This window comes from Pygoscelis adeliae, unplaced genomic scaffold (genome assembly GCF_000699105.1).
Source record: "Pygoscelis adeliae isolate BGI_AS28 unplaced genomic scaffold, ASM69910v1 Scaffold106, whole genome shotgun sequence".
In the NCBI taxonomy this organism is placed as follows: Eukaryota; Metazoa; Chordata; class Aves; order Sphenisciformes; family Spheniscidae; genus Pygoscelis; species Pygoscelis adeliae.
This window is the reverse complement of record NW_008824939.1, coordinates 442,552-467,057: the sequence shown is the minus strand read 5'-3', so window position 1 is coordinate 467,057 and position 24,506 is coordinate 442,552. Positions and strand designations below refer to the sequence as shown.

At 40.4% G+C, this 24,506-nt stretch overlaps 1 protein-coding gene across 2 annotated transcripts in view; it reads left to right on the top strand.

The window, feature by feature from the left end:
• The first annotated feature begins 124 nt into the window (after window positions 1-124).
• The window catches only part of RBMS1 (RNA binding motif, single stranded interacting protein 1), a 92,891-nt gene continuing 68,509 nt past the window's right edge, over window positions 125-24,506 (top strand). Inside the window, exon 1 of one of the 2 annotated variants that reach the window (XM_009325380.1) lies at window positions 125-321. The gene's annotated coding sequence lies outside the window, so the exon portion shown is untranslated. The remainder of the gene's footprint in view (window positions 322-24,506) is intronic. The other variant, XM_009325381.1, reaches the window with a different exon arrangement.

Below are 24,506 nucleotides of genomic sequence, written 5' to 3'. Positions count from 1 at the left end.
GGCCGTGCGTGGGGCCGCCGAGGGCCGGGCGGCTGCCGGCCCTGCTGAGCTCGGCAACAAGTTAAAAAGGACCCGGTGTTGGAACGCGGGCCGCCAAGCGAAACTTGGGGCTGGATGTTTTTCGCTCGACGTGAAATGGGCGAAAGGCTCGCGGCGCGTTAGTTCTTTCAAGCAACCCTCCAAAAATCGTCCGCCGCGCTTCAGACTTGCCCCTTCTCCCCCCCTTGAAGTGCACAAGGGAAATTCTGTGACATTTTATGGGCAGACAGATCGCTCTGATAAGCTCGGAGCGCTCGCATCTATGGAGCTGTACTGAAAGAGGTATTTCTTTGTTTGTTTGTTTAGTCGCTGGAAAGAAAATAGTTGAAATAGTTGGGTTACGACCTTGCTGGGCCGTTGTCTCTTCGGCTCTACTTTTTACTTTTTTCCCCAAAAAACGCTGGCATTAATGTTATGTTATTTACTGCGAAGCATGTTATTTTTCATTGACTCTTCGATTAAAAAAAAAAAACCCCAAACTTACTTTAAGTTCATCGGAAAGTGTGCTGTGTGTTTGTGTGCCAGAGGGTAAATGGAGTAGAGGTCGCTGACAAGCTCCCGGCTTGACAAAGCATGCCAAAAATACTATGGCAAGCTTCTTTCCAGGTGAGGAAAAATCCTTCCATGTCTGCTGCTCTCAGCAGCTGAAAGAAGTAATTTGACGGGTTCGGTTGGCAATACTGGGGGAGTTGTCCTATTTTGCTCGGGGTCAGAAGTCATTAAGGGCAGAAACAGCAGATTGGATCTCACTGCCGCGCACAGTGAAGGGTTTCATAGAAATAGTGGGGAAATGGGCTTCGAAATTCTGAACTCTTGGTGCGTTGTTGGGGCGGCATGAGATCTGCGTGGCTAACATGCGCGACAGTGAAAGTTAGACTCTCATATTTTCTTGAAGCTTAAACAAAAATTACTATTTCCTTTCTCCTCCTCCCTTATTTTATAGACATATCTCTTTTTGATAGGAATCGCTGGTGTGTTATCTCAACAGCACTCTGCAGATGCTGCCTAACAGCGCGTGGAGTTATCTTTGTATCTTGTACTCGACGTGTTCAAGTCCATACATAATAAAACATGCTTATTGTGTGTGCTGGTTTTGGTTTGTTTTTAATAAATGCCCTGGAGACGCCCACGCTGACGGTCTTGTCTGGTGCTCCTGCGTGCTTTGTAAATGAAGCCAATTTATTAGATACTGTTTTCTTACTCCACCTGAAAGGACCATTAGTTGGGGAAGGCCCCTTGGGGCCTGCTGTGTTTGTGGGGCGCTGGGCAGGGTGCTCGCCGGAGCGGAGGGCAGCGCGCGGGGGCGAGGCCTGCTGCTGGCAGGGCTGCGTTTTGCGTGCGGATGCGAGTTCGCCCGCTGGTCTGGAGCAGGCTGATAAGATGCTCTTCTTTTCACAGTGCACTCCTTAGATTCAAAGAGCTAAAAGGGCCGACTGAATCAGAAAAACAAACAGACCCTTTTTTTCCCAATAGGCCGAGAAAGAAATGAATGCGGGGGTATTATGTGGGCTTAAGACCCTGGGTACCAAAGGTTTCTTTTGTTAGTGTGTAGCCATTCTCCGCTCAAACACTTCCTACATAAGGAGCCAGGGCCTGCGCCTTTCTCTGTTTAAGTCCATGGAAAACTCCTATTAACTTCATTCATGTAGACGAAGGTTGTTTAAAGGTTGACTTTCTGATCTCCCTTTCACTCAGACTTCACCTGCAGGGGTGAGCGGATGTCAAACAGTGCTGAAGAGCCGAATTTTTCAACTCTTGATAATTAAGAATAGTCCAGATGAAGTCTCTGCATGCTCTGTGTAACCCATATTCAGACAATTGAATTATAATTGTGCTTTAGTCTGAGACAGTAGGTACTGTTAGTGTAGGAAAAGTAGTCTACCGTCATCTCTAAAAGGAGAAACTAGATTTCCTATGCTAACAGCACGTAGTATATGAAGCTGAAAAAAGTTTAAATAACTTAAAAATACAACTAAAATCTTCTGAGTAGCTTGTATGTCTCTGTTAGTATTGTAACATACGTGATATCAGAATAGCATAAAAGCGCTTCAGTTTTAGTATTTTCCTGTTTCATTTTTAATCTATAACAGATTCAGGTGAAGAGATGAGTGATTTATTGGTAAAAGGCAAGGTGATACTCTCGATTTATTTTTAAGGTACTGTAATGTAATGTGAAATTCTGCCTTCATTTAAAACATTGACAAAATACCAGTTAGCTACAGTAGGTCCAGAGCTTTACCCATACTCTCTTTTTGTTTTCCCAAAGAACTATGTTTTGTTTTATAAACGAATCTGTGCTTATAGTATTACGCTTGTTATCTGCTGTATCAGCGTGTAACTCAGGCATGTAGGAGCCAGTCGACATCCTCGGTTTCAGGTCGGATTCAATTGGGTGGTGCCTAATCTTTTTCTCTCTTTTTAGAGTACTTGTAAGAATACTAAAATATGGTCTCTGAAGTTGTATTTTCAAAAGGATTTCCTGTGTTATGGGCAGACAGGTATAATAAAATACTCCTACCAGGCTTAAAAGTTAGACATTGCTTAAATGCGTGGCAACTCATCTGAGAATTGGCTTGAAATGCAGATTCAGGTCTAGTTAAAGAATGAAAGCCATACAGTATCTGCAGTAATACCTTATCACAACGCTCATGACCATGCATCCTATCTGAAAAAGGTAGGCGTAAGCTAATATTTTTACTAACAGGGTTACTCGAGCTATGCAAAGAGTGCACATGTGTGCATCCGTAATGCGAAGGAAACAAAATGACATACAATATCCTGCTTAATACAGGCTTTCTTAGCTCTCAGTTTGTGTGCGCTGAGAACCGTGATGGTTCTCTGTCCCTCCTCCCACTTTTGTTATTCTCATGTAAATTGGGAGGCGTTCCTCCGAAGTAAATATTTCTACACTCTGTAAGATTATTGTAAATGGAAAATTAGGCTTTCTCCTGCCATCTGCTCCTTGAATCTCCAGAGCTAGTGCAGCTATTTGATTAGGGATTTTAAATTGCTTTGTGCAGGGAGGTTTCTCTGCTCTCGGGTTTCTCGAAGAGGAAGCCAGAAGCAGCTCTGGAGGCCTGGGATGGAGGCGAACGTGGGGTCCCACCTACCACAGCCTGGGTGCTTAGGGAGCCCAATGCGTCTGTGGCTTTTAACAGCTTTGCCCAGTAACAGTGGTACTTGTTACGTTTTGATGAGTGTAATGTTTATCTCGCCAGTGTAAGGAGATTTACATAGTTTGCTGCTTTCGAGCAGATTAACTGGGCGTAGCTGCACGTGAGGAATTTAACACTGATTTGGTGTTTGGCCTGTGTAAGGAGAGACATACAAAGCTTTTGATTCATCTTCTCATGCAGCTCTGTTAACATGAAGTGCCGTGTTGCAGGTTGGGTTTGTTAAAAGTTGAAGATTAAGGTGAGTTTCTAATGGTGGTTAAATGAAGAAAGATTTTGCCAATCTTAGGCTAAAAATGTAGATTAGCTTTTCACTCTATCTGTAGGTTTAACGTATCAAGAAGCTACACCTGTAATCCTACTTTATTGTTTCCCAGTTGGTGCTGTGTGTGGTGTCTGTGTGTGTGAGAAGGAACCTCATTAAACTTGCAATGGGGTTTGAGTGGGCATGGTCATAGCTCAAAACGTGCAGCTCCACAGAGCGGTCTGGGACCAGACCGAATTGACATTACATCTCTTGTGTGTATACATGGTGCTGCGGGGGGAGGCTGAGGAGCCTAAGGATGAACAGATATCTTTGGCTACCTAAGTTAATGGGATTAGTTTATTTTTGTTCTTTTTTTTTCAGAACTATAAGAATGATGTCATTTTGAATCATAGGCTTGCACTGACAGAGTCTATTCCCCTTTACGTTGTATACTATGTTAAGGGATCTACCTGGGTTTAACAAGACTCGGCTCTTGGATTAAGTACCAGCTATTCTAAATTTTCAAGTGCATCTATAAGATTGTTTGTGAAGTTCTGTTTTATTCTCAGGGGAGCAAAAATGCTCAGTCAGTGGGTTTCTATACTTGTAACACAAGCGTGAATGAAAGAAATAAAAGGAAGCACCTTATCTTGTCAGGCATGATGTTATAGATTATGAAAAGCGATATGATTGTCTTATCTGTATTTAGCAATGTGAAGTTTTTGTTTAGTATTTCTAACAGGGTGAACAATATATTTTTATCTCTTTGGAAGTGTTATTGTTTAAAGTATGTATCTTTGCCATTAAGCTTTACATGGAAGGGGAAATAGAAGTCTGTGTCTTGAACATCTGCTGTTTTGGGTTAATTTTTTTTTTTCCCCCCTGAAACTTTCAACTGTTAAAAAAAAAAAATTGCTTGAGTTAACACATTTTGGAAGGGTTAGATCCTTTAAACTAGGATTACTGGCAGGGAGGAGAGGGGAAGGAAGGAAGGGAGGGGAAAATGCTTTCCTGAGAGCTTGAGATGGCTCCTAAAATGTCAGCACAGTGCTGCAACCAAGTAAATAAAAATAATGGTTGTTTGTCATGATAGCTGTTTCTGTCTGCATTTATTTTTTTTATCTCTAAAGTCTTCATTAAAATTGTTGCATGTTGCTTGTTGCATGAGATGGTGTTATAACAAAAGAAGTCGGTGGAGAATAGGAACTTTTTTACTGGCTTTCCCTCGCGGCTCTGTTTCCGGCTGCTTATGAATGTTTTCTTCTGTTTCTACATCAGATTATTTTTAAAACAGCTTACTTAGGAGGCACTGTGAAGGCTTATAAAGCTGTAGTCCTAATGAAGAGGTGCATGGAAGTGTTTTGATCTTGGATGAAACATGTTGGTCAGAAGCTTTCTAGAAAGCCAACAGAACCACATTTAGATGCTCTTAGAAACCTTGTTGAAGTAATTGTTAGTTATTTTGCATACGTTTCAGAATTGCAGTGTACTGTGGTAATTATAACAGCCCTGCAGAAGCCACTGTATTTGCAGCTTCCTGATGCAACAGGAAAGGGAAGGGATGAGTTAGAAATAGAGGACAAACGTGGGGGGAGCCATGGGTTAGATAAGCACAAGCCTCCTAACCCAGCAACTTAGGAAAACATACACACAACAAAAAAATCATGTGCTGTAGGGGCTGGTTACTGTGATTAGCACAGGTTTAGCTCTCTTTTCCTCAAGAGACTGCAGTTAAAGCAGTGTAGCTGCAGCTGTGTATTGACACACAAAGTAGTTTTAAACTGCAAGTTGAAGTAATTGAATGCTGGTGAGGGATTACTTTAAACAGATTCAAGATGAACTAGGTTCATGTCAGTTTGAGTTAGTTTATTTATAGCAGTTAAACTGTAATAAATGTTACTAAATTTAATGTAAGTTGATTTTTAACAATAAAACTTTATACCAATTTTAAGGCCTAACCCGTGCACTAAGATGCACTGGCTTAAAAATATGTAGCAAATGTTTTGAAGTGTTATAGGCTCTTCAAAACAGAAATATAGTTACAACACTTCAAAAATGTCTTTTTCTTAATTTATGATGTAGTATGAGGATATATCAGCTCTATGGTCTGTTGCAAAATAAAAGCTGATAATTACAGATATGTATAAATATATAATAGTATAATACATAATAATACCTTTTTGTTCATATGTCCTCATAAAGCAGTGTTGTTCGCTTAACCATAACAGTTTAGGAAATCACTGGTGTGTGTCTTATTTGTTTAAAGTATTCTGCTTTAGAAAAATGATGTGTCAAATAGAGTGGGTGTTTTGATTTTACTTACTCAGTTGGTAGAACTGTAGAACTTTGTGAGGTTGCAGTGGAAACAAATAACGTGTTGTTCTGGGGAGCCTCATTTGGGCTTCATTTTCCTTGGTTGAAGAACAGCAGAAACAGCAGGGCAAGGTGAGCATCAAACTTAGTCTAGCCTGACATTTACCCGTTTGTGAAATGAAATGCTTCTTTACAGCAACTAAATATATGTAACTTTTTACTTCATCATTGAGTCTGTTTCTTGACAGTGTCTCTTATTGGCAATGGCACTGTCACACCTTATTCTAAGTATTTTTTCTGTTTCTCCACTTACACGAGAAGGGGATTTATTTCTTTCCTTGCCTTCTATTGTTTTCTGTTCTTTTATATATCTATAACTCTATGGTAGAGTCTCCTCTACCATATGGTGCTTTGCTTCAAGAAAGTGGAAACATGACTCCTTAGGTTAACTACAGCTCATATATTCTGTCATCTGGGTACTACAGCATAACAATGTTAGAATTCAGTCCTTTAGGATAGCCGGGGTATGTGTGTGGCACTTCCATTTTTGGTGTGCTTGAGGAGTGAAATCCAGGATTCAGGTGTGAGTTTGGGTGAGCGTTACAGGGAGCTTTTCTCAGGATTGTTAGTCACTGCAGGGCGCTGCTGCTTTCATGCCTGAGGTGTTACCAGCTCCCAGGAAGGCTGCTGCAGCTTAGTGGAGGAGTATCCAGTTATTTTTGACAATCTGAAGCAATGTTCATAGATGCTTGACTCCTCTGAGGTGATTCAGAATCCTGTTTTAGGGTTTGTCTGACCCACAGGAACATTATCAGGTTGTGCTTGTGCCACTGCAACAATCTGAAATCACTCAAAACACCAGGCAGGCGAGGGTAACATCAAATGCAGATCCTTGTTTACAAATCCACAAACAAAAATATAAAATTCTTAAAACTGAGGAATGGGAAGAAAAACCAACAACCCAAACACCAAAATGGTGGTACAGGACCTGAAAGTTTCCTTCACCTTGTATGCAGCCCTGTGGCAGCCCACCTCCAGTCTTCCCAGGGAGACTGGTTATTGTGCAACCCTGTTGCCTCGGGCTGTGTTCAGCGAAGAGACTCTGATTTAAGGCTCTGTATTTCCTTTTATACTTAACCCATTTGGAGGGTAAGGGGTAGAGATTTCTTTTCATTTTTTAAGTCGGTGGTGCCTCTTTCACTCAGTCTTCTTTCACCAGACCATAGGTTGTTTTTTCCTGCTTTGGAAGTAGTAATGTCTCTTGGGCATCACCAGCTGCAATGCTGCTGGCCCAGGCTTTCAAGTGTTCTTCAACTAAGTGCTAAAGAGATGGTTGGTGTGTTGCAAAGGAGGTTTCATGCTATGTTGGATGAATTACAAGTCTTGTAGTGTTTTTCTTTCTCTTCTACCTATGTGTATAATTTGCTAATAATGCTTTAAACAGTTGTGTAACAGAGACTTTTCTCCGGGTACTGTTGGAGTGGGGCAGACCCTGTTATTCCAGCTGCTGCAGGTGACTGGGCGCTGTGTAGCCTGTGTGCCCATCTTTGAGGATGGCCATGGTGACCCATTTTGAACCATTCGTATTGCTACGCGCACGTGTGTGTTGTTCTGGCTTAGCTTAGCTATTTGCTTAGTTAAGGTTTTAAAAAGGTTTTAAATAACCTATTATGATATGAATCTCTTTAAAGTATGTAGCGTACAAGTAACATACAGTACAAATTTGTGTTAACTTGGCCCGCTGCGGCTGTGCTGTGGGAGGGGAGGGACGGAGCGGGTGTGCCATGCATATGTGAACGCATCACACGGCCAGGAACGTGCCTCCTGCGAGCCCAGGAAGGCAGCACCTGCACAAGAGAAACCTGGGCTTCGGCAGAGCTGGGCACACAGTTCCACAGATTTCTGTCCGGTATGAAAGCAACCGCCAGCAGGACGAGATCCTTTGAAGTGTTTAGTGGTCTGTCTTCCAGATGAGCTCAAGAAGAGTTCTAAAAATGTGGGTCTGAATTTTAAGACTCTTGCTTATGCCAGTGCATATTTACGTACCCAGTGGTGCCACTGCCCGTGGTGAGACTACTGACATGAATAAGTGCTTATTGAGACAGAGAACTAGAAGACTTGAATTTCCCCAGTGAGAAACCTGAGATGAATAGTTGGTGTATCCTAGGGTTGATGTTAGACTGCCATTCAGCAGAATCAAACGGTATTTAAATTGCTTTAATATTATTCCATCCAATCTACTTGGCTTACGTGATCCTCATTACGGTAGTACTTGTGCTTATTTAAAAATACTTCTACGTAATTTGGGAAAAACATTGGAGTTGGGTATTAAATACAACTGCTTAGCTACTAACCTTTGAAACAGGGACAGTTTTTGGCTTTTCTTCAGCATTCCAGGAGATGTAGCTCTGGATGCTACTTAAGAGAAAAGCTTACCAAAGCTGCATTTTTAAAAAAGCATTTTTGCAGTGTTTAGCTTAAACAAAAAGATAAATGGCAACTGTTCCTTTATTGTCTTAGGGAAACAATGCTTCCAATGCACACATATACATGTAAATATTCCAGAATTAGGAACAATTTTTGAAAGGAGAAAACTGGCAGTATCCGTCATTACTGAGGAGCTATAAAGCGTGTTTGAAAGCTTGAGTAATTTTTATGGTGAAGAATACAAAGATGTAATTCACTATATAGAATTCCAGTTGGGTAAAGGTGCTAGTGATATTTAGGGCACACCATGGCACCAATAGAAGAAATCAGTGTTTTTTTGATTGTCTGAAGTGCCCTAGGAGCTGCCTCCATTCCCAGTTACAATATTGCACAATCCTATGGAGGTTAATGCAAGATGGAAATGGTTAAGGAAGTCATTCATTGTTTCAGCATTATGTTGATATTTTAATTGCTATAGTGACAAAATCAGGTTAACTTTTGAACCAGACTTTGTCAGATTGCCAACAAACATACTGTTCTTGGATCTGTCAGGTGCGGAGTGTCATGGTCTTGGGGAAGTCACTAAGGGCTGAAGACTGGCTTAGTCGTTAGAAAAGGCACTTTGGCTTTTCATGTAACCATTTTTTACATATTCTGATGAGTTGTTGGGAATTCCCTGTTCTGAAGCTCCTGACTACTTTGTGCTCTGTTTTAATATTTCACTTGCAACTTTATTGTTGTTTTAGTATTATTGATGTATGGTTTTGTATTCCAATATATAAGATGATGGAATGAAAGACCTAGCCTATCTTTTGTCCTTCTATCAAAAGACCTTTTTTTGGTGTGACACTTCCCCGGCAACCCTCTTTCAAAATTACTGAATCCTCAGAGCTGGTTTCCATCTCCACCTTCTTCCTCCCCTGAAATAAGTTCTGTGTTGAGTCATTGTCTTGGGTGATAATAAAAGTCCCAGGTCAGTCACACCTAAAAGTTCATTTAAGGACAGTACAGGGATTAAGATGGTGACAGGAAGTTCAAATTGTCCTATCAACGATATTTTGGATAATTTTAGGTAAATTGTTGAGGTTTGGCTCTTCAAAAGGTATTTGTTAATAGTAGTTTCCTACCTCCCATAGATTCTGTACAGAAATGTACTAACATCCAGAAGTGGGTCAGATTACAGCAATTAGGACTAAATATCTTGTATATACACACACATGCACACATGTATATATAGATGTGTATGTTTAAGTCTGTTCTCTAAAGCTCAGGATAGAGCAGATTATTCAGAATGATAAAACTTTGCCTTCAAATTCTGCCTGTCATTTGCTGTGTGAGTAGTTTCTTTACAGTCTATGGGAATGTTCACCTGAGTACTGTTATTGATATTTCCAGATTAATAACAATGGCAGAGTTAATTTTGGCAAGAAACTGGACTGGTAAAACTGTCTAGAACTCTAATTTTAGAAAAGAGTAGATGTTGTTTTTCTGTTAGCAATAGTTGCCTTTATTTCTAAGCAGAAGTTTAGTGTGCGGAAAGGCAGAGTTCAACTATTAAAATATTACTCGGAACAGGAATAACTCCATGAAGTTCCATGGCCTAGATTTTGCAGAATTTTTATCTAGATAGTTTTAGTGGTTTTCTGGCCTTATATTTCCTACTAAATTAACTCCTTGTTTTTTTTTTCTCCTTTGGGAAGTCCTTATTCTAATATTCTGTTGTCCTATTTTAATTTTGAAATCCAATTAACTTGCATAAATTCAAATATTTGGTTTATTTTTTTAGGAAATGCAATGCACGGTCTTCCAACTTCAATTTACCGTGACTTTTATAGCAAACTAATGATGACTTACAAGATTATTAGTGTTAAACATCCAACAGTTGCACAGATAAGCTGCGAAGGTAGGATGGCTGCTAAGAAAAGTGGAGCTGAATGTTCTTATTAAAAATATAATTCCTTGAAATTGCCTGCAATGTAGGACAAACCTGAAAGCAGTTGCTCAGGGCTGTAGCGGTGCAGTAAGTAGAGGCAAGTGATTAATTTATCTTAAAATGTTGGCTGTTAGCTGGGCAGATTTCCCTTTCACTGCAGTGTTTTAAAGTTAGTTATCAATTCCAAGCGTACTTCCTTTGTAACTTGCAGATGCGTTCAGGGGTATGATTCCTCAGCTGAATTCTTGTACCAAGGACAAGAACGTGACTAATAAAGCTGTGGATGAGTTGGGCTCTGTGCCCAAATGGACGGGTTTATTCATGACTAGTGTTTGACATGGTGTTCATCATCTCTAGCCATACATAGCACCAGACATGGTTCAAGTGAAATGTCCCTTCCTCTTCCAGAGACAGAGGCGCTCTCACGCAGGTGCTGCAGTTGTATGTGCCAGCTGTGCTCATGTGTGGCCTGCGGACAGCACGGGCTTCTAAATACACGGTGACTGCTGCAGGCACTACTTGTATCACTTCTGAGATTTTAGCTATAACTGTTTATACGTCTGAGGTAGACTATTATCTATGCGGCCAGGACCGCTTCGTCTTGGCAGTTCAATTCCTCATATTTAAAGTGTTGTATTAGCAGTACATCTGGAAGCTTTCCTAGGTATTATCTAATTCTTGTATTTTTTCATTTTGGAATTAACAATGATCTGTAGTGTCTATGAAAATGATGCATTGTGCAGTCAGACATTCACCCCAGCAGCTATTTGGAGTGTTGCTTCCTTTAACTTTTAAGATGCACCAAGGAACGGCGTCCTGCATTTGCTCAGCATACTGTTGCTAAACATTTGTAACTTAACTTCTGAACTAAGTTTCTGGATGTAAAAGGAATCATTAATTATCATGCACTGTGAAGTTACCAACACTTTAATTTTAGAATGTCATATTGTGTTGCTTGAGTTTCAGATATCTGAATGATATTCTTAACCACTTAAAACTACTTTTCTCTCAGAATTAAAAATCTCTTAGAGTTAAGAACTACTTGTGTGAGTTAAAACTGTAGTTTAAAAAAAAAAAAGTTTATCTCTTGGTTCAAACCAAGAGTGAAGTTTCAAATTAGAAGGCAAAATGTGAGGGAAATTGAGTACTGTGGAAGTGAGTTAGAATAGCTCTTCTGTTTGCATTATTCAAATATAAATTCCAGATTTCAAGAACAACAGGAAATGATAAATAAAACAGACATAAGTACACACGTTTTTTGGAGGTACATGCACAAGGATTTTGGAAAAGATTGTCATTTGTAAGGAGAAAATAGAATGTTTTCAGCAGTCAGAAAGTATTGGATCTAATAAGTGATAAGCATCTACCAAAACATCATCCTTTGAAGAATGAGAAAAGACTGACTTGGGTTCGTTTCAGATAAGGTTATAAGGAAAATCTGACCCTAAGGCCAGAGCAGCATTGCTACATGTGGTATGTACACAGGATTTCACCAAAGTTTTAGTAGACAGGTTTGTGCATGCTGCTTGTTGCCTTACTTTCAAGGCTTCGTTACAGATATAGGTACCACATGTGTTCACTGCAGTTGTCTTAGTTTGTGTATGTAAAACCAAAGTTGGTTTAATTCCTGATTGTTTGACAGCCTAATGCTGTTTTGTTACCACTCTCATGAGTCAGCAGTGATGGTAAAGGAAGCAGTCTGAACTTCCTTTTTCTTTTCTTTTTTTTTTTTTTAGTGAGGGGGAGACACTGGGAGGGGCAAAGAACAGCCGTGGGGGCAAGCCTGCTGCTTTTGGCAGTAGTGCCAGCTCAAGCTATTCTCTGAACTGCCATCTCAGTTTGTGGGTCTGCAGTCCTCCTTAGCCTGCCATCATCAGTCACATCTCTCCCTTGTTCCTATCCCTGTAACTTCTGCCTTCTCTCACACTTGTGGCTCTGGAGCAATCCAGATCGCAGAGCTGATCCGGTTGAGATGCACGGGGCCAGCAATTGCCTCCACTGCGCTTTGGCCTTCTCAGCCAAACTGAGGGAAAGGTTGGCTCGAAAGCTGAGCTGCCAGCAGGGCCGGCAAAGTCATCTTTGTTCTTTATTTGGTTCTGCCCCAAAGCCAGTTTATCAGACCAGCAGATCTAACCACCAGTGTTAAAGCATTTTGACTTCCTTTATAACCGCCCTTTTCCTTTTCCCTATCTGCACATCCTAGATCTCTCCGAAAGTGCAGTTTCTACTTCACAACTTTATCAGGAGTTGACTTTCCATGTTAAAACACCCTATCAATAATCTTTGAAAGATTTCAGCTTTCCGTGCTGTTCTTAGTTGACCTGATGCCATGTTCAGACCATCAAAGGTCAGTACAGACAGATCATCCCTAACATGCAGCTAGACATCTGCTGGGGAGCTCCACCAGAAGTTACCTACCCTTGGAAATCTTGCCCTAGTTTTTGTGGATGAATCTTCAGTTTTAATCTTGCCTACCTGTAAAACTTTGAGAATTTCATCCTACTGAAAGAGAATATATATATAGTCTATAAAGAGAAGCAAACTACTATTTATAAAGCAGGCTCATGTGCTGGATTTTGCTATGCTGATTTTAGCAAACTCCTTGCCATGTTTCATCAAGTCCCCAGATTTGTTGTGTTCACAGTATTGTGGTGAATTGCCTTAATGTATGAAAGGACTCTGTGCACCCTCGATCACTTGCATTTAGGAAAATACTTACATTTTTAATAACTTTGCATAAAGAGGATTAGATTTACTAATTGGTTAGATTCCCTAACTGCTACTTGTAGATTAAATGTGTCATGCTCCTATTTGTTATGGCTTAAAATTCAAAAGAGTTCACCCATAGATTGTCTTAAATCGGTGCTCAGCAACTTCGTGCTTTAAACAGACTTCTAAAGTGAACTTCTCTGGGACATGGAGGTAGACGTGCTGCCTGAACTGGCTTTCATCAAGCAGCAGCAGAATGGTTTTGCTAGAAACAGCCTGGATCTGTTGAGACTGATGCCGAGCAAATGCTAACAAGCCCTGCTTGATCCAAGTTGAATGGGATTAAATAGTATTTGTACTATACTAAGCATTGTGTTCTGAAGTATCCTAGTCCCTGTTTCCTCAAATGGTGCTGGAAAAGTGATCTCTCCAATAAGTATGCTGGTAATGAAACAAGTGATATGTGTATTACTGTAACATCTGAAACTATCCTTAAAGAAACAAAGTAAATGCTCTTTTTCTACTCTTGTGCATAAAAATGGTCTACCTAGGGAGAGAAAAAGTTGTCGGAGGGCATAGTCAATTACTGAATACTGTGAGATGCAAAAGGTGTACTGACTGGAAATGTGAGAAGAAAGTGCTTCCCTCTGCTAGGAAGCTAAACCAAGCTACAGTTGCAGGTTAGGAATTTGGAGACATTTACAGACAAAAATTATGACTTCCTTGTCTTTTCCAGGAGAAAATTGTCCAAATGTCAATGTTTTTCTTGTACTCTTCATAGCATGTAGTTTCAAGAAAGCAGGTCATAAAAGCTTGTGGAAGGAAAAAGTAGAAAGTGCGTGATACTGTCTTAGTCCTCAGTGTTCAAACAACCTGTAGTTTAATTCAAGATTCGAGTAGATGGGATAGACGAATCTAAAAGAACGTAGCTATAACTGCTTTATGTGTGTATACTTACACACACTTTAAGGGCAGAGGGGCAGGATGGTGATAACAAATCAGAGAAACATCTATAGTTTCTTGCTGCTTGTCAAGCTACGTTTTCTGCTGCTAGTGTTTCCTGATCAGCTGGGGCCATCTTAAGTTGTCCGTACCATCTTAGCAGCATTTTCTGTAGTAATAGCAGCTGCAAGATAAGTCTTGTTTGGTGTCTGTCTGAACTGTTCATTGGCCAGATGAGCTGTTCTTGTTTCTGTCTTTCCCAGGAGTTAAACATAGGTGCTGTTGTCACGCTAAACTGATCGTAATTTGTTCTGTGGTGCTTGTGCACGGGTAAATCTCCATGTGCTACACAGGAGAAAGTTGTGCAAATCGTTCTGGGCATGACAGACCACTCCCTCTTTCCTGAAGAGCGGAGGTTATCCTGTGTGTGACTGCGTATTATGTCAAACATCTGTAGAAAACGGACCTTTTATTCCACTTACGCTGAATATGCCATAGTGAACATTTGGCCAAAAAAGTTGGATGTAGTGGGCTTTAGTATGGCTGTGTAACAGTGCAAGATCATCTCTGAGAAATGTCAAAAGTTGACTGGTATCCACTGGCCTCAAAAATTTAGAAACAGTTGTCCTTGGCGCTAATGTCGGGTCTTCCTGTACACAGCTCTTTCTCAGCTCTTGCTTTAAATCACTTTTGCTGGGTATAAAGCATACTTAAAGCATTGCGGTATTCATTGCCTTCCATGGGAATACGACTAACAGCTTGTCCGTCCTGGAGTTGTTAGCACGCATGTAACTGCACTGATATAGTTGCATTAATGAAAATCTTCGGCAAGTACTACTGCCATGTCATGCGCGCGCTGCGGGCAGTGCAGCCAGGTGCCCACACCGAGGTTTGCATGGCGTTTGCAACGTTCCCCTCCCGAATGGGAAATAATGCAAGAGACAAATGTTTTAAAAGCAATGATGTTCAACTCCAGTTATTCTCTAATGAGAAAGCTTACTTTAGGAAGCCATGTAGAGTCTCGAGAGTTGTTTGGAAGACTTCGGGAATTTCGTTTGCAGTCGTGTACGTGCTACATGCGGTCTCGTTAAAATCCAAAGAAAATTGGTATACGTGTTGCAGCATGTGAACCAAGCAGAGTTTGCTCCCTGGTACTCTATAGAAAAGCCCTATGTTGAAAAGTTTTGCCAACGTTATACACTTGTGTCTTTTGGTGTGTCAGTTTTATATGATGTTGAAATGTATAAAACTTGAACAGATTTTCAGCTTGTGTAAATGAATGCAGAACCACTGGGTGAGAGTGGAACTAGGCTGATGTGTGCAAGTGCAGAAAACTGACAACTCCTTTCATAATGAGTCTGATGATTAAAAAAGTTGCTACTGATCTCACTCTTGTTCTAAAAATGGCTACAGTGCTAATTTAATAATACTTGGCTGCTTCTGTTCAGTTTGGTGTTTTTGCCATGGGGGAGAATCACATTTATGGAGGTGTGGTCACCCTGCCACAAAGAATTGCAAGTTCCGTGTCAGACCATATATATGTGTGTATGTGTATATACATACACCACTTGCAGCAACGTAGTCTCAACCATGGACTCCTTGAATGTCAAAATAACATGACAAATTTAGCACAAACTCTTAGTTCAATTTCTCTGAAATTTAGTTGATAGTCCCTTCAACCTGCAGTGAAATAATTGTGAAAGTATCTTACGCTTCTCTTTTATGTGACTGCAGTGTATAGAAGGCAGTGGGGTATGAAATTCTGAAGTTGTATTTAATCTGCACTGTTAGTGTTTCTTGAAATAGGTATGTGCTTTCCTAGTTACACCTGAGACTTGCTTTAATACTTTACCAACAATGTTGTGAATGTCCTCTTCCAATGTGTTGATTATAATGAATTGTATCTACTGTATTTTATCATATTGCAGAATATAAGAACCACAAGGGCACTTTCTGAAATTTCAGAAGTGAGTAACAAAAAGATGAAAGGAACTTTCAGCCCAGCGCAGCTCATGCTGACCTCACTTCTGTGGCAAATACTATAAAGGACTGTGGAAATACTTGCAGTGGAGTAACTAGGAAGGGCAGTGATGCTCGGAGTATGTTTTCCTGTTGTCCAGCTCCTGGAGGAGTCATTCGTTCCCATGGAAAGTGATGTAAGATGCTACCATTCCCACTGAAGTTGGTTTAACTGTAACTTGGCGTAGGCACATGCTGCCGACCAACAGAATTGGACCTTCTTGGTATCAATGTTGCAATAACCTTTGTGTTGTACTTGCGCAGTGTATCTACACTGGCTTGTTTTTTGCCGATACCTCTACAGTAGTTAGGCCTGGAGACACAGAAATGCATTAGACAATTAGAAAAGGAGAAACATTTGCAAACTGAGTAGGAAGGATAAAATATCTAAAGTGATCTCTACTTTAAAGCATACATTGTGCAGCTCAAAAGAGCCTGTTCATGGGGTCATCCGGATTCAGTCTTGATGATGAAGTCGTAGAAAACTGGCTTTCCTCCAGCGGGAGACGCTGGCTGCAGTGAAGTAGGCGTAGTCTGTCAGAGAAAGATTAAGACTTAGGAATGTAGGAGAAAGGGCCAGAGCCAACTGCCTGCACTGTCCCATCTACACTGTCAAAGAATGCAGCAGGAGAAGCAGGGAATAGGCCGGGGTATACTGCACCGGGCTACCTATTAAATACTGGCATAACGGAAAGATGGCCTTACCAAAAAGAATGTACATTCTCCTCTTTAAAATAGAAGAGAGGGCTGCACAGTAACAATGTTGCTGCTGTGCTGGGTGTAGTATACTGCCCATAAGGAACCAGAAATCGTAGACAAAGGGATTTTGGTAGGAATTGACTCCCTCATACGTGGTCGGGCACAAGTTCTTCAATGTATTTTTTAACTTGAATAAACAGAAAATGACATAGCGGATCCCATGTCAGCCAAAAGAGCCATCTGTGGTCTAACCCTGTGACAAACAGTATAGCAATAATTCTAATGCCACCAACAGTGTGGAGTTTGCCAAAAAAGCAGATGCTTCTTTTGACATGCATCTTCAATGTGGTGCTGTTTCTATCCTATAATTGCCGTCTATGGAGGGAGGGTGGATAGGATAGCCAGATGAGCAGAATGATGAAATTGTAGTTTTGGGGGGAAAAACAAGAGTTTGGAAAATAATAACAAAAACTAAAAAAGAAACACTATAAAAATAATTCTAAAAAAGCTGAAATAAAAACCTGCAGAATTCACCTATGTGCTTCATGAAACCTGTGACACTTTTTAAGTAAGAGACAATATTTGCAAGAGGTTATCAGAAATGTTAAGTCTAATACAATATGGAAGAACAGTAAATAATACTTCAGAAACTTTTCTGCAGTTTTTAACTTTTCAAAAGAAAACATTTCCTTCTCTATTATTTTAAATAAGTAAAGATCAGCCAAACATACTTTTTTAATGTACTGTCAGTCTTTGTAATACAGATATTCAAGCAGTTCTCTGAATAAGCCAAGGTGAGTATCTACGTGTCTGTACTGTACTATTTTGTAACATGGTAGTTAGACTCATCGACAGCAGCTTTATGAGGTATCTAGACTTAGCTGGACTAACCACCAAAATACAATGATGTATTCTTGTTAAGAAAAGAGGATGGCCTCATGAATGTTGCATATTTACTACTTCATGAAATTAAAAACTTGATTACCTATGCCATAAAAATATGCATTTTAACATAGCCTAAATAGAAGTACTTGAAAAAAGTAAGTTTTTGATCATATTGAATATTGTCTGTGGCCCCATTTGTTGGCACTGGAGGTAAAAGTTCACAACAGGTAATGACAAAAAAGGTGAACAAAATAGCAGTTGATCTGGAGATCTGCATTCTTCTAATAGAAGAGTCTGTCCTCTGAACAGAAGTAACTGCCTTGTGTGATGCAGGAAAGTCTGGCTGCCAGAGCTTAGTTTTGCACGATTCACTTAAAGAAATGGTTACCTGCTGTCTCTTACTTTTCCGACAAGGGAGCCAAAAAATACCCAGCATAAATCTAGGTCTCTCATTTTCCATACATTTAAGTCCCACCTCGTGGTGTTGCTTTTGGTATGTTACTTCTTCCCATTACACTATAAATACAGTAAGAGGATAATACATACTATTTATTTTCAGATCTTGGGACACTTGTTTCCAGATTCCATGAATAAGAAAAAATAATTGCCATTTTTCCTTTGCATTTTTTATTACGGGAGATGTCTGAGACTTTTTAATTTTTCTTTCTAGAAAAAAAAAAGATAGGAACTTCGTATTATCCTAATCAGAGCAGTATTTTCTACTTTGAGGTATTAGTGCACCTTTTGATCTTCAGTCTTGTTTAGGGTAACTTCACTTATTAAGCAGTGGTTAGAAACAAAAAGGTTCAGAAGCACCATGAATTTGAGGACTGGGGAGGGAGGAGGAAGCGGTAGGATCGATGATGCCTTTCAGTGTGCCTTTTGCTCTGCTTCCTCCCCTCCCATGACAGCGCACGCTGAGAAGCTAATGAGTTGATTAGCTTGTGCTCCACTCCAGTCCACACCTCGCTTTCTGCTACAGAGTGCCTTAGAAAGGGAACTGCTGATCTAGGCAATATGTCCTTATTTTCCTGATGAAAATATCACGTGGGACGATGTCAGAAGACTCAGTCAGGATCTCTAGATATTTACTGCTTCCAACCACTAAGCTGGTTGCGCTGGCAGTGAAGAAAATTAGATTGTTTTGATGTGATCTGTTTTTGACAGATCTATTCTGTCTGCTTTTTTGTCATTTTGTTATCTCCTAGATTCTTGTAAGCTGATTGTTCAATAATTTATTCCAGAATATTTCTGTGAATTGAAGTTGGGCTAACTGCTGTGAAATTCCCTGGGTCTTCCTCTTCCCCCTTTTAAAAAAAAAAAATAAAAGAATTGGAAGACATTTGATGGCTGACAGAGAAGTGAAACTATTTATGGGAATTCTATATGTGCCAGCTGCAGTTTGGCTGGATGGTTTTTTCATGTCCTGAGAATGCGACAACTTTCATGAAGTAGAACAATTGCCTGAATACTTGTTCTTTTCTTTTGATTTTTTTTTTAATCGGTTTTGGGCTGATGCCTGAAGAGTTTTTAAATGGTGGTAGTGAGTAGGAGTTTCCAGTTTAATGAATGCTTAAGCAGAGTCCTATATACAGTGAGAAGGTACCACTATGACCTTCTAGTTTAGGGATCTCTGAACCTCTTAACTCTCTGAGCACTGAAAAAGTCATCTGTCCAAGAGGCATGTGCGAATGCTACATTTCTGCACTTTTCCCCTTAAACCTCATAGCTGCTGCCTTCAATGCTCTAAGAAACCTTCCATGTGCTTATCGCTGGCATTTCATGGACTGCACTGGAAATATGGCCCATGCCACTACGTAAGACCTTCCCACTAGCATATGACCCCGTGTGGCCCCTCTCCCATCATACAACCTGAGACATAAAAAGCTTACTGAGTCGTTTTTGACTTAGAGTCTGTAAGTACTGTCTTCTGAGCTGCCATTGAAGTGCTTGTGAGCTGTGTGGGATTTGCCAGCTCTGATGTGACCATCCCTGGTCTAGTCTTATCTACTGCATGACACAGGAGTTTCTAAGTTAATTGCTGTTTCAGTTGAAGCATTTCTCCTACCAATGATATCTTGGATGTTTCCTGTTGTGGAGAACATGGTAAGATTTTCATACCCTGCTATTAATGTGTACCAACAGATATGTAATGCAAGGGAGGAATTATTTTTATTATTTGTGTTCAGTGTCATGTGCTGGGCTTGCTACCTTTCAGAGGCTTGCATAAACCCATTAGTATGTGAGTTAAGCCTCTCTGAAAATGGATGTGTTTTCTTCTAATCGTAATTTGAATCCTCAGGCTGGAACAAAAAGGTTAACATAGTCTAGGGATTCAGTACCATTTTCTCTCTGGATCCTGAGTAAAAGTCTTGGCTGGTTTCACTGAAGGAAATAGGTCTGCGTATTTATTAGAGTGAGGAAGGAAGTTGGCGGTGAATTCTTTTGTATCTATTGCTCAATGGAGGGCTAACCACAAAAACATGTACCTGCTTTTATGTCCGGTAGATCTTAGTACCAAGCTCTTTTTCTTCAGGTACTTCAACGTCTTGACTTTCTTTTTATATCCTTTTAACGTAGACTAGCTGTTGGATTCAAATTTCAAAAACTAAACTAAAACGAAACTCAGAAACTAAAACTCAAATGTTTTGCTTTAGATGTGTCTATAATTCTGTCGTGGCTAGGGCATGGTACCAATGTATTGTTTCAGAAGATTGTCCAGGGAATCCAGGTATAAAACTGAGAGGGAAGAGGGTGCTGTGATTCATGATGAACAAGTAGAAGGGAGAAGGGTTGATAGCATCTGCAAAGGAACAGGACATAGCCCAGTTCAGCACTCCTGTCTCTCTCCTTTGTGATACCTTTTGTGCTGTGGTGTGGCTAGTTTTGTGTATCCAGCACCTTTTATTTTTCTCTGGACTAGAGGAGTCAGTCAGTGGAGCACTTAAAAATCCCTGACAGGATAAAGTCAGTGGAGTAGGTGAGCTCCTGGGAACTTGGAAACTTTTCCATTATCACTGAGACTAGAAGAGCTACCTGAACCAGGAGGAGCTTCCTGCATCCATTGCTTGCTCTGTTGTTACAACCTCTCCTGCTGTCTCCAAGTTAGAGATCTTTTTTTTTTTTTTTTTTAGTAATAATAATGAAAAAAACCCTGTTATTGGAGAAAAAACTGTTTGGTAGCATCAGCATGGGTTTTTGTCATGTACTTCAATGTGGCCAGGGTTATGCTCCCACTTTTTCAAGTGTCTTCATAAAAGGGAAATACATAGATTTGGAGCTTTGTTTCATTACTAGCAGAAGATTGCTGTTGCATTAAGCTTTAATATGTATAATTTCAATAATATTGGTTCCATCTCCTGTAAAAATATGGGAATGTGACACTTTGTAACAAGCTGGAATGATTAACTTCTGTACTTTCTGTTGTTAGTAATCATTGCTTTCTGGTGAGAACAAGTTTAGTCCTGCTATCTTACTGCAAAGGGTGGTTTGTCCTCTCGCCATCCTGAGGAAAATGAAGCAAAATAGCTGCCAGTGGGGAGAGAGCTTGGGTTATAATCAGAATAGCCTAGGGGTGAAATTGTTAGGAGCATCTGGACTGTGACTAGGGGTTTATGCTAGACTTTGTCTCGTTTCATGGCTGATAGAGCCACTCTCCATGAATATCCTTTCTAGGAAGCTGAGAAAAGCACCTGCTCACTCCTGTATTTCTGTATTTCAAGGAAGGGCTTCTTAAATGGCTCAGAAAACAGGTGTATTGACTGCCTTCCTGGATTTTGCTGGAAAGGTTTCTTGTTCTTACTGGCAAGATGGTTCAAATTAATTAAAACACAATGGACTTGAGAAGAAAGATACTATTAATAAAAAGTCAAAGTGAAAATAACTTTTTTCACTTTCATAGATACGTGATGATATCCATCTACGTTTTTGTTTCCTTTTATTTCCTTTTAGTATGGAGAAGTCTGTCGTCTGTATTTAGAAAAATAGTTTTCGTAGGAGTTAGCTATAACATACAGGCAAGTAAAAGGGCATAACCCTCTATTTTTATCTTGCAAAGCTCCTCTTAAAACTTACGTGTTAAGGAATAAAATTAAAGCTGAGTGGCTTTTTTTTCCCTGTTCATTGTGGGGTTGGGGTTTTTTTTTTTTGAGTACTTGATTTTCAACCTGTTTATTGCAAGCCATCATTATCATAATGCCAGCTGTAGTATTTTGGGCATAGTTCTTCCATGCCAAGATATGGAAGGTTTAGAGAGCTTTTTGGGAGAAACCCAGGGCTGGATCTCCAGGTGCTCCTGGACTGTCTGTAATATTTTGTAACAGGGAGAGTCTCTGCTTGATGCCAGCCTCCACCCACGGGGTCCTGCCTCTTCCCAGCACCCAGTTGTTTCTGCTCCATGTGGCTGGAGCACCAACACCCATCTCTACTATCTAAAGGAAGGTGGAATAGGCTTGGATCCTGGGTGTGCAAATAGGTCTGTATGATCACGAGACATGATATCGGTGGTCTCAGCCTTGTGCAGTAAACCAGCCCTTGCTGGAATAGTCCTGTTGACTTTTGCAGTGCCACTGTGCGACCATGTTCTTTACCTGTGCAAAGAGAAGTTAAAGTCGGTGGTTTAAAGGAGGAAAAGGGGACAGGTCTCGGGGTTTTTCCCTCCTGAGGAGATTTTCAACAGGAGTCTGGAGGACCCAGCTTCTGAGATGCTTTCTACACTTTATACTGGTATCATCCTGAAAATGCTTAGAAAGCGGCTGACTTGCTGAATCTTCCTGTGACAAGTGCTGACAGACTGAAGAACAGTCGGAGAACCTACCCTAAGGCAGGAGATGGGAATACAGCAGCGGCAGATCTTTCTGTTTCTACTGGTTGACTCATGTGCACTGAGAATTGGACTTGGAGAAGCCTCCAGAAATTCAGTTTTGCTTGCCATAATATTTCAGACATGAAATAGAATAGTGCAGGACGCTCAAAATGGCATCTCCACTACAGCCGTCAGTTTGCAGGCTTAGACTAAGTGATCAAGGTTTAATGTTTCCTTATCTAAAGGAAGGTGATAAAGCAACTGTCTTCATCAGTGAACAGTAATTTCTGTTAAACATTTGGAGTTCCTCTTTCTGTTTGGGACATGATTTTATTTCAAATGACCTCCTATTTCCTAAGTTGTGCACTAAGTGTGGCAGTGTCTTGCTTCACTAGATGTGGCATCTTCTATTTTCCTGAGCCCTCGCTTTCATTGTACATGTAAAGCTCTGTGTTAAGTAGATTAATAAATCAGTAAAAAATCAACCCCCAATTTAATCCAGAAATTTTCCAGGTTCATGTAATTTAATACTTTTTGTCACTGTTGCACACATCCACAAAAATGTATGGTAATTTTTATATCAATGCCGGTTACTGAAGGTGCTGTTTGAAAATGCTGTTTAGTGAAATCAGGGAGGTTAGGCAAAGTCAGGCAGGGTAAGCAGGTACTTGAAGCTTAATCACTTGAACAAAGCTAGGCAAACACCAGTGATGAGATTTGGAAACTGAGATGATCCAAGTAGCAGTTCAGGCTAAATCAGATAGTTAATGTATGCTGTAATTTATGGTTTGAATTTAGAGTAGATGTGTGAGAACTAACTCTGTTGTTAAAAGTCACAGTACTTTTCCCATCAGGAATTTTAGCTGAGCGAAGGAATTCATAATAAAATAAATGCTAGCTTCATAGACATGCTTTTATAACACAAAGTTGGAGACTTAAATGGATTGCTACCATAATAATCACGCTCTATTTTGGGACAGTTGTTATCCAAGTTATCTTCTGCTTGTTGGAGCTTCCTTGGACTTTTGTATTCTAAAGGCAGCAAGTATCTCTCAACTCCCAGGTCAAAGGAATTTCTCAGGGTTCCGTTTTGTTTTGGTCGGGTGTTTTTTTGTGTGGTTTTTTTCCTGTTGACAGTGAAGAGGTTCTTCTCCTTGGTAGGCAAAATCCTGCTCTGACTTATAAACCGCTCTATGCTTAAGGACTGGAAATAAGAAGGACAGGAATGGTTCATATAAAGATGAGTATATTCTCCAGCTGTTTGGGTTTTATATTGAGAAGAAAACACAGGCAGGCAGTTTTCCATGGTTTAAGGCACTCCACGGACCTGTTCCGTCACTGAGCTTTTCCTTTTCTTCATGAGTACCTGTGGTTTTCCCACTGCTGCGGTTGGGCTGTGGAGGGCTGGAGGGAAGGTCCCTCAGAGATCGAGTGAGGGTGTTGGGAGCTCCTCACAGCTGGCTCCAGAATGGGCTGTGGTGATCATACCGTATATAGGATGATTATTCTGTCATTGGCCTTAGATGTTTGTCGAAGATGACAGGAAGGAAACTGCTGTGGAGAAAGAGCAATTGCTAATTACCTTTGGGAGTGAAGACTAAGGGGGAAATGGCAAACCAGTGTGAAAATTATATTTCTTGTGAACAGGAATATTGTCACAAGAAATAGTGGTCCATTACTTAGATTTATTCCTCCTCTACTCGTCTTCAGTCTTTTAATTTAAGATGCAATGATTAAAAAGAAAAACTAATGAATGTGGTTTTATGTATGTTACATTATTGCGAACTGTTGTGAAGTCCATATGATAAAATCTTAAGAACAGCTTTTGATATGAATTTGCAGTAGAGACTACAGTTTGTAAAACAAAACTTTTCAAAATTGATTTCAGGTTTTATAAAAAGCTTTCAGTTAATGTTAATGAAAGCTGTTTCTAAACAAACAACCCCAAACTTTGGCCAGGTCTCCACTGCAGAACGTCTTGCCAGCGAGCACTGTATCAGCCAGGGGTGTGGAAAAAAGTCATACATCCTCGCTGACATCGATACGTTGGCAAAACCCCAGGCGTGGATGCAGCTGTGCCGGCAGGAGAGAACTTTTATCAGCTTAGCTTATGTCGTTTGGGGAGGTAATGCAACTACGCCAGCAGAAAAACTCTTCTCTTGGCATGCGCTGTCAGCGTAGGAGGCTCTGCCAGCACAGCTACAGCAGCGAGGCTCTGCACCGCTGACGAGCCTTTTGCAGCAACTGCAACTACAAAAGAAAAGCCCCTTTGAACAAAAGAAGGACCTCTATAATTTAGTTTTTACAAGTAGTTGT